At 31.9% G+C, this 11,285-nt stretch overlaps 1 pseudogene; it reads left to right on the forward strand.

Annotated features, from left to right (window-relative positions):
- The first annotated feature begins 115 nt into the window (after window positions 1-115).
- On the forward strand, window positions 116-5,820 carry LOC134685403 (soma ferritin-like; annotated as a pseudogene).
- Window positions 5,821-11,285: the final 5,465 nt, after the last annotated feature.

Here is an 11,285-nt window from a genome sequence, read left to right on the forward strand (position 1 = left end):
AATTGAACGCAATCTAAATTTTAAATATTAATAAAACGGTAAATTTACTATGACAAAAAACTTTCCACTTCACTCTTTGTTCTAGCTGTTGGTGCTAATCTGAGGTGCTCCAGAAAAGGGAGGAATTTCCTACAAGGAAGCGCAAAGAAACTTGCTAATATTTCCTTCCGGCCATTTGTCTTTCAGGGAAATCACGTAGCTGTAAACAGTCCCCAAAATGTCTCAGACACAACCTAGGCAAAACTTCCATGCTGAAACTGAGGCGGGAATAAACAAGCAGATAAATGTCGAACTGCATGCGTCCTATATTTATCAGTCAATGGTACAGTTTTTTGTATTGACTATTGTTTTAACTTATCAGGTTGGACTTGGGGACGAAAAAAGTGGATAGTGAATTAATAACTGTCCGTCGAGGAACTTTTCGTGTTAAAAAAGAGATATCATTTATAAACATTCATAAAAAATGCAGAAAGTATAGACATTAGACATTATTTTTCCAATCATGGGCCCTTGTCAGGCAAGATACAAAAACATCATAATACAATGATTATATAAACATTAGTGAAATACACAATAAGTAATACACAAATAATAAATTGATAATATGAGCAATGTAGGATATAATTATAGTAAGAGACATATATCAAAACTGGACCAAATAACGACCTTGTCCATGGCCACTAGAATTTTTTTGCTGTTACGTAAAAAATATATTAAATACTCATTGACGTACGAATCATACTTATTTCTATGTTATGAAGAATTATTTATGTCAGTTTACACTAGGTAAATTGTAAGTAATGATAATTGACTTTTACTTTTAATAATATCAGCACTGACATTTGAAAATATATTAATTTACTGGGGAAATATATGAATTTGAATGTAATCTATACACCTTATCGCTATTAGCCTACTCGGCTGGCCGACCAGGCCACTTGACCTTTTGACGCATACAACAATCACTTTTTCATTGTGGCCTCAGATGTTTTGTTTTATGACGTCAAAATTTTACGGGAACCTGTGTGATCTCCAGTAATGGCGGACAAATAGGGATAAGGTGTATTAAAGCACCTGTGGACCAAATGAATGTGAATTCTTGGAATGCATTGATTAAATTTTGCTTTGGCATATTCCTGCATCCAGTTTTGAAAATTTCTAACATGATTATTCTATTTTACATGAAAGAAAATCATGAAACTCTATAATTCTGACTTTAATTTGATTATATGAGATTGCGAGTCAGATTCATTAGTGGCAAGGCTTCGATAGTATATAAGTTATTTATATATATATAAGTGCCTGTATAAACCAAAAGCAAGGAGGTATAACTAACTAAGTCCTTGCCAAAAGGAAAAAAATGTTTCAAAATTCAGTTCTGTTTAAATTCTTGAGTTCCAAATATTAAAACACAAAACAAAAATCCAGTTTTCATTTTTATAAACAAACATAACCAAGTGATTAACAAACTAGACTGTATATTTTATGTCTAATTTTATTTGTCTATGATGATGTATACCATGTATATAGTTGACATTTTCAGAATTTAGTTTTTTCCAAAACATATTTCAATACATTAATAATTATGAGTATTTTCAGGCATATTACTTTGACAGAGATGATGTAGCACTTCCAGGTTTCCATAGTTTTTTTGCTAAACAGTCCAAACAGAAGAGATGTGAGGCAGAAAAGTTGATGGATTATCAAAATAAACGAGGAGGAAGAATTGTTCTGCAGGATGTTCAGGTATGACCAAAATTAAAGGGGGAATTTGAATGTTAGTGCAGAATGGGAAGATACACCATATTCAATCATTGGGGTATTATTATTCTGCTGAATATGTAAGTCGTAACTAACGGAATGGAGAGGAATAATTGCAGTGATAAGGTAGCACAAAATAAAAAGAGAAGTGAATAAAATAGGAAGTAAATGAAATGAGCGGCTTAGCCATACTCGAAACTTCCACTTTAACCTAGTTACATGCATAGGAATGATGTATTGTATGACAGAATTGTCAGGTAACAAATGTTCTAACAAGAATGTGTCCCCTGTACACGAATGCCCCATCTGCACTATCATTTTCTATGTTCAGTGGAACGTGAAAATGGGGGAAAATCTCTAATTTGGAATTAAAATCAGAAAGATCATATCATTGGGAACATGTGTACTAAGTTTCAAGTTGATTGGACTTCAACTTCATTAAAAACTACCTCGACCACAAACTTTAAACTGAAGCGGGACAGACAGACTAACAAACAAACAGACAGAGCCACAGACCAGAATACATAATGCTCATAAATGGGACATAAAAATATATATCAACTTGTATACATTTTACGCAATTAGGAGGTAATTTGTACAGCAAAATGTGAAGGTAATGCAGAAAATGTTTGTATGGTTTGCGGTGGCTGAGTGGTTTAAGTAGTTACTACTGTAATCACTAGCCAGTCAACACTGAGGTTGTAAATTTGAACCTAGCTCATTTCAGTGCTCTCAACTCTAATCTTTATTGACTAGGATTGTCAGTTTTCATATTGACGGTCAGTGGTTTTCTCTGGGCTCTCTGGATTCCTCCACCAATAAAACTTGCCGCCACAAAATAGGCCAAAATAGGTGCATTAAAAAACACCAAAAATCAAATCAAATCTATATGTTCTTGCCTATGAGAGAATGCAACGATATTTATTGTTTATGAATGAGCAATGTTAACCCTGTAGCAATTAATATGATTAACTTTTGTACTGTATTTTGTAGAAACCAGACAAAGATGAATGGAAAACTGGTTTGGATGCAGTGCAGACATCAATAAGTCTGGAGAAAAAGGTCAATGAGGCCATTCTGGCTCTGCACAAGATTTCCTGTACACAGGGTGATGCACATGTATGTATGCTAAATTGCAAATGCTGTGGTTAAAATATAGGTGTTACTGTTATTGATTTCTTTAGAGGTGCCAACATACATGTGTAATCAGAGAGCATGATTGTCTTTGTCTCCACCTTGACTTGAACCAGGAACCCCTGTGTTACAAAGCAGCCTGTATACTGACTGAGCTACAAAAGTACTTCTTAAGCTCAGCAGTTTATGGCTGTATTAGTATCTACCACATTTACTAAGGGAAGCAATCCTCTCACACATGTAAAACATGTTGAGCTGAAAACCAATAGTACCTAAACAGCCTTAAATGGGCATTTATAGCTATGAGATTTAAAGATAAAGAAAATAGTATTTTTTTTTGTTCAATAATGAATGAAAGTGAAAAAGAGAAGTAATAATTCATTTATAACAGAATATTTGGTTCAATTTTGTCAAGAACCATCATCATCTCTCTGAGAGGAACTTTATATGTATTCTAACTCCACTTACCAATTTCCAGTGGAAAGTGCTACTCTTTGAGCAAAATCCACACAAAAAAAACTATTCAAATACCTGATAAATACTGTAAAAGTGTAACTACTACAAAACATAGGAATATAATTCATTTGTTTATCCTCTTTGAGAAACCACTAACATGGCTTTAGTTGTTGCTTAAAGAAAATTGACAACAAAAGGTTCATTTAAAATACTGTTGCCTTTTTAAAACTAAAAATGGAAATACTCACAAAAAATGGAAAGAAGATCTTGTGATACATGTACATGTAATACAAAAATTAAAATAGACTTTTTAAAATTAAAATTCTGTTAAGTTTTGAGAATACTTTAAATATGTTTTTGAGTTACTAACTATTTATTTATATTTTTATTTTTAGTTTGAAGATTTCCTTGAAGACCACTTCCTTAGTCAACAAGTGGAAATACTGAAAATATTGTCAGATTATGCCACCAGACTAAAGAATGTCGGCCCAGGACTCGGAGAGTACATGTTTGACAAAGATCTGTCTGACTAAATCATACAGGGAAAAAGAAAATCCATTCCAGGAACAGACAACAGAAAAGATGTTCTATATTCAGTGCAATCTATAACAATGTCGTGCTTTCCAATGTATTTGTAGTCTTTATATTCCTTTGTATCTGTCAACTTCAAGTGAAAGTCCACTGTTTCAAGACACAATAAGGTCACAACATTTTGAGAGTCTATTATTTCAAGATGCTCAAATTAAAAGTTTGCATTTTTAGGTAAGCTCATCATTTTAGTTGATTCAAGTCACACCAAATTGTCTGTTTATCTCTTTACAAATAGCAGACTTCAGAACATTTGTTATACATTTTGTACCTTATTTAATTGGACAATTCTTTTCCTATGTATTCTTCTAGATGTAGGTAAAAATTAATTAATCATTAAAGGTTCATTATTCTTTACTAAACATGTAGAGGTATAACTTCGAACCTAAAGATTCCTAGCAATCAGAATTATTGAAGATTGGACTTGCCTTTTTTATCACATGTTATTCAGAAGAATAAACACCCCTTCTTTCTTGAAAGTTGGATAGATTTCAATAATGCATTTAGAGTCTTTGGTGGTAATGTGAATATTTCACACTTTTAAAGAAGAGATGTAATGTATAGAAAATAAAATAATAACTTGACAGGGTCACAGGGAGATATTATTTGAAATGCTTTTCTAAATCTTGGCATATTTACACATAGAAGTTGTAGATATTAATGAAGCCATTTTGAATCTCCTGGCAATATTTATGTCTTTCATTTGAATACTCAATTTTATTTTGATAAATATATATATTCATTTGAATGTTTTAAATCAGTAAATGTTTATTTATATTATTATCATATGATATATTTTGGGTGCTAAACAATAGTCACATTAATTATTTATGGGATCTTTTTATTACCCAAATTTTATTTCTTAACATATTTAAAAAAAAACTTTTTGAAATAGCTTACAGAAAAATACTTTGAATTAGACCAATCATATAAGAAATTATGGTTAGCATTATAAAATACAAATTTTTGAAATTTTCCGATTTGAAAGCCTTGTCGAAAATTCCATAGTTGTATTTAAATAACTGTTTCATGTTTTATATTAAGAATATTGTAATACATATTTTTGTGCATTTTCCCAAAGTGTTCAAACTATTGAGTAATTTTCACTAGACAGTTGCTGCAATTATACACTTTGAGCAGTGAATCATTTAACCCAATTATAAAATTGAAAGTACTACAATCCAATAAAATATGACTACCTTAAATATCACCAACTGAAGGAAAACATTCATTTTTAAAATGAATTATTAAAGAAGCTTATATTTTATTGTATCCCAACTGCATATCTACTTACATGTACCTCCTTTTGATATTGTATACAAATAGAGTCATTTACATTTTTATACACCTTAGGATGTGGGTTATTATGGTATACTTATGTGTGTCTGTCGGACTCTGTCCCTCTGTCAATACAACTTACAATAGATCGAAACTGACTAATTAAACCTACTCCTTTACTTAAAATAAATCATGTAAGATTAACAAACATTATCATTGTCATTCTAGCTACTAACATCAACCATTTGATTTAAGTTAATTTTCATATATACAGTGCTAACTCCAGTATGGTTGATGTTTTACTTGTTTGATAAAGAAATCATGATTTGTCATACCAGAGATTTCGGACTTTTGATAGTCAATACTTGGGTATTTTTATGCATGTTTATCTATGGAGTATTTGCGTCTGATCCCATTTAATATTTTTGCAGCATTTTCAATATACACATTAAGGGGTTATCATATGCTTTCGAAGCAGCTGTTTTTTGAGCACTATATGTCAAAACTGTGATAGAGATTGATCTCATACAATCATTAATCAGGAAATTATTGTAATGTCATACATGCTTGTTGTAATGTATTTATTAAAATATAAAGATCTTATTTTTATCTCAAGTTATCTTTTTTAACATGGAACACCTGTAGCAAGGGGATTTCAGACAAATTTCCCTTCAGAACAAACATTTCTCTTTAATTTGAAATTAAGATTAAAGTCTGACTTAGAGTCACATTGTCATGACCCCAAATAACCCTCCTCAGTTGTTTGCAGATTAAGGGTTTTATTAGAAAAATGAAGAATGTAAATGGGGAATGTGTCAAAGGGACAACAACCCAACCAAATAGCAGAAAACAGACAAAAGGCCGCTAATGGTACTTCAACTCAACAAGAAAAATCCTGCACACAGAGGCTGCTTCAGATGGCCACTAAACAAACTGTGTACTAGTTCAATGAAAATGAACATCACATCAATATATATTTATATATGCTGACCACATATTAAATTTGTATATTTTAAACAGGATGGATGAGACATGAATATCACCTTTTGAGCAGTGACAATTGCATCATCATTGTTTTCAACGTTCATAATTTCAAGATTCCTGATTTGGGTTCATTTGATTGATATTTTGTGTACAATTGTATCAGTATTCCTGCTCCCTTCATTAATGTCTTGGGACTTCAAAGCTCAAAGTTAAATCTGAAAATGTTGAGCCAATACTGACCAAACTTTGCACAAATTATGTACACCTATGAAGTATGATTGATACCACATATATTCTATTGAATCATTATATGGGAATTTAATTTTTGGGATACGATTGCTGTCAAGCAATCTGTAGACTTTTACCATTGACCCTATGATACACGCCCTCACGTCATTCGTTTTATTCTAAACATTCAGCAACATCTCAGATTCTTATGATTGTCTTGCTTTAAAAGGTAAAAACAAGCAAAACAATTGAACATAAACAAATTTCCTGTAATGTTTTACTCATAATCTTCATGTGTGATATTTTCCTTGTCATATATGCGTGTTTTTAACAATACGGAAAATCAGAATTAAACAGTTTTTATATTTAGTGTTTTTATAAATTTAGAAACACGTCAGAGGTAATTCCCAAATTTTGATAACTTGCGAGAGTTCTCTGAAAGCCGATCGATAATTCTATTTCTGTCACAAGAACTGAAGTGGAGTATTTCTATATTTTACCGTTATGAAACTGATATTTGATACTGTACTCTCATAAAGAAATGGAGAACCATTCATCATATCATTTAATAAACGTTCTTGTTCCAAATCGCAAGTCGCGGTTTGTTATGTATTAATGTCCATGCGTGGTCTCACTAATTAGAGACAAAAAGAATTGAAGAGACAAAAAGCGTCAAGAAGCGACAAGAAGAATAATATTAGCAACAAGAAACTATTTAGCGGCAAGAAAACATTTTTTTATTTATATTACTTATTCGAAATAAATATTAAAAAAATATGCAAAAGAAAACAATTTCAACGACAGGAAAGTTAATTTTGATAGGGGAAAAAATGAAACTTGTAAATCTAATTCAGTTGCTACATTATTTACATGATATTTTATAAGGTATCACAGGAAGTATTACCTTTACCCTGTCGTTTTATAGTATTACTTTTACTTGTGTTTTAGAACAATAAAATATTTTGTCTTTTTATTTGTTTTTAAAACCATTTTTGTACAATACTAATTAACTTGCAAAATGCAGTATTTGTGCATAATTGTCCAGAAAATACATACACAAATTGTGAAATACAAATTAAGAACTGAAATCAAACAAGAGGAAAAGGACACGCACCTAGTAAATCTCATTTGTTGCTCTTAATTGTGTATTACCTTAGAGTGAAGCTACAGCTAATGTTGGTCCTATCAGGAAAAATTAATTGTACAGTTAGGAAGGAAATAATATTTCATGTTTTTGTTTTATTAAATCCTTCAAAAGGAAGGTGACAAATCTTTGTTTTTATTTTCATTTTATAGCGTTTACATTGCCTTTGCTCTTACACATGTTTAATTTCTACATCTATCAATATGATAATAAAAAGTACACAATCTCTTCATCGATTTTTTTTTATTTCTTCATCTTTCAATATAATCCGAAAAAAATATTTTAATGTATGTGATAACAAAATGTATTCTTGTCGCTAAATAGCTTCTTGTTGCTTTTTGTCTCTTATTATTTTTCTTCTTGTCGCTTCTTGACGCTTTTTGTCGCTAATTAGATAGACCCCACATGCGTGTAGTTTTCCTGATTTCAAGGGGTATCAGATTGAGTGATTCCCCGCTTCATTGATTAATTTGAAACTCATGGGATTCTTTCTATGTCTGTCTGCATATGGAGGGCTATTGTTGTTGCATAATTTTAAATCACATGCATAATTTAAATTAAAATAAATGTTTCATCGTAAAAATTACCTATAACACCCCTTCAGCAGAAATGGAATCTTCCATGTTATCGTTTCTAGTTGTCTCCCTTTTTGAAGTATTCGTCAAGAAGAATTAACTCGTTAATGCCGGTAAACGTCGTATTATATTAAGAACGATCTCAATGTAAACAGAGGAGTGTGTACGGAAAGGAGTCATGTCCTCTGACCCAAAGGAACTTCAATAATTAAAGAGAAAGAAATGGGGTTCCTCCTAAACTGGTCCACCGTTCTATATATAGCTTCGCACCGAAGGTCAGTGTAGCGATAAGTGAACACAACAGGGGTCCAGTTTAGGGTTCCTCCTAGAATTACGGTGATAAGATTCGGAAGCAAGTTAACTCGTACCACGGCATTTGAACCAAAAAAGTTAACTTGTACTACTGGGAAGTCGTAACATTCAGAAAAATATATAAAAAATATAATGTTTTATGGGTTTCTGTTTGTAAACTTAATAGAAATAAAGTTGAATTACTTGAATTTTACACAGGAGTTAAATGAAACCTTAGACAAAAATAAAGAATGTTTTAAAGCATTAATGTTTTAACTGATCTTTCAAACTAGAACATAGGCGGATCCAGCCCCCCCTTTTTTGTGGAAAAAATTTGGTTGATTATAAAGGGAATCATTTAAGCATGACTGGACCGGGCCCCCTCTTAGGTCAGTCAGCGGGCTCCCCCTTAGGAAAAGTTCTGGATCCGCCACTGTAGAACTTAATCCAGAGGAAAGTTAAAACATTGCTTTAACTGTACCTTATTAAAATTGAACATGTTGAATATGTATATATCCAATTTAAGTTAATTAAAGCTGTAATCCATGATCACAAATTGAATGCTACATGTATGTTTACAATTGTTGAAAGCCATGTGCTTTTTTTGCGGGGAAAATGCGGACCCCCTTAACAGGAATCAGTTAAATTTCATTGTTACATTTATTTGTAGACAGTAAAAATAATTTTGACTAACTGCTAAGATTTAATTATTCATGAAAAATTTTCTTCGGGTGAAACTGTATATACCTTAATTATCTACATCTGCCACAGTATTTTCTATCCAATATACAAGTAACATAAGCTACAAATTGGTCATTGTACTTTCAAATTATATACATTTTACAGACTTAAGAGGTATTGGGTGAAAGTAACGTATATCATGTATATTCATCATTAAACACCATTTGAATGCATTTAAATAAGTTGGTACAAGTTAGCAATGGTATGAGTTTGCATTGGGACAAGTTTTTTTTAGTGGTACGAGTTTACAATAGTACAGGATAACTATAATTCGATAAAACACTATAAGTACATGGCTCATACACTTGTAACGGGGATTGGCTATTCTTTAAGTTGAGTGACTATTCAGATTGTTACATTTTGCATGTGCAGTTGAATTAGTTTAGAGAATAATACTATCCAGCTGTACCAGGGTTACCGGCCAAAAACGCTTGAGACTCACGCATGTTCATGCTTTTTTTGCAACAGTATTCTTTGATCTATTTTTTTCCTCTTTGATCTTTTCAATTTTGGCCAAATCTCATGCATTTGTTTAATGAAAATTTGGCAGAACTGCTATACATGTGTCAATGAAAACTATGGCAATCGTATCCCTCAGAGCATTCTGCTCTTTGATTTATTGATTTCTCTTAAGTAGAAAATAAACTGACAACACCATGGCAAAAATACCAAAAGAAATGTCTACAAAATGCCACATTGAAAACTAAAGAATGACCAACCAGAACCACATCAACAGGTGGTCAGGAAGTGTAAGCAGATCCATCTCCACAAGTGGCATCTGTCATGTGCTCAATCATTTACAAACCCCAAAGATATTTTCAATTTGATACGTCACAATCATGAAAAAAATAACCATTTGTGGCAACAACGATCAGAATTTATCCATTGTCATCTGTAAAAAATTATTTCATAATGGTCAACCAACTCATAATGGTGACCATAAAATCTTCAAAGGGGATGATTTCAACTGATCTTTTCAGTCTTTTGGAAAATGTATTTCCAAGAGCTTCAGCAGAGTGTGTTCACCTTTTTTTGTAAGTTTATTTAACTGATGTTTTAGCTTTGAATGTAATCTGTTCCAACTGTATTGGTATTAAGGTTTACAAGCTATGTATGTATGTACATCCAGTTTTGTTTGAATTGAGTTCAATTAATAAAGGGTTGGTCTCCAATGGTAAGAAGTTCATCTGCAGTGACTACTAGCCTGTTAATATTGAAGTTGTAAGTTAACCCCAGATTGTGATCAGGTGTGTTTTACTCCAATCTTAATTAGAACCAAGATTTCTATATTTTTGTATGAGGGAAGGTGGGCGGTTGTTTTCAGCTACTCCAGTTTCCTGCACCAATAAAAACTTGCCTCTGACAAGATTTCTATATTTTTGTATGAGGGAAGGTGGATGGTTATTTTCAGCTACTCCAGCTTCCTACACCAATAAAAACTTGCCTCTGACAAGATTTCTATATTTTTGTATGAGGGAAGGTGGGCGGTTATTTTCAGCTACTCCAGCTTCCTACACCAATAAAAACTTGACTCTGACATGAATAAAAAAAAAGCCTTGAGTGCTAAAAGTGACATTAAATATAAACAATCTATCAATCACTTCCATCTATAAATATAACTAAAAATCATGGGTTTTACCTTTAAATCTCTGTATACTAGGTATATTTAGGCAACACCATGGAAAAAGGATTCAAAATAAACTTTGATATAGAATTTATTTAAGTACAAGACACTGAAGCACATTTGTGCTGCCATAAATAAATAAATTGTAATAACTAACAAACAGAGTCAACAAGTCTATAAACATCACAGAGATTTACATATAGTCATGGTCATAAGACACTATAATATCACTGATATAAATATTATACAAATACAGCCTTTGTATGAGGTCGATACAAGGATATATTGACCTGAAAAAAGTATATTGACTGAGGACGAAGTCCGAGGTCGATATACTTCTTTGGGTCGATATATCCTGTATTGACCTCATACAAAGGCTATATTTGTGATATTAATTTCCGACCATATTTGTATCAAACTCGTCATTTAGGTTTGTTGGAATTTTATAAATATTACAATTTGTCTCCTTGACAATAACAAC

The sequence above is a fragment of the Mytilus trossulus genome, chromosome 9 (genome assembly GCF_036588685.1).
Source record: "Mytilus trossulus isolate FHL-02 chromosome 9, PNRI_Mtr1.1.1.hap1, whole genome shotgun sequence".
In the NCBI taxonomy this organism is placed as follows: Eukaryota; Metazoa; Mollusca; class Bivalvia; order Mytilida; family Mytilidae; genus Mytilus; species Mytilus trossulus.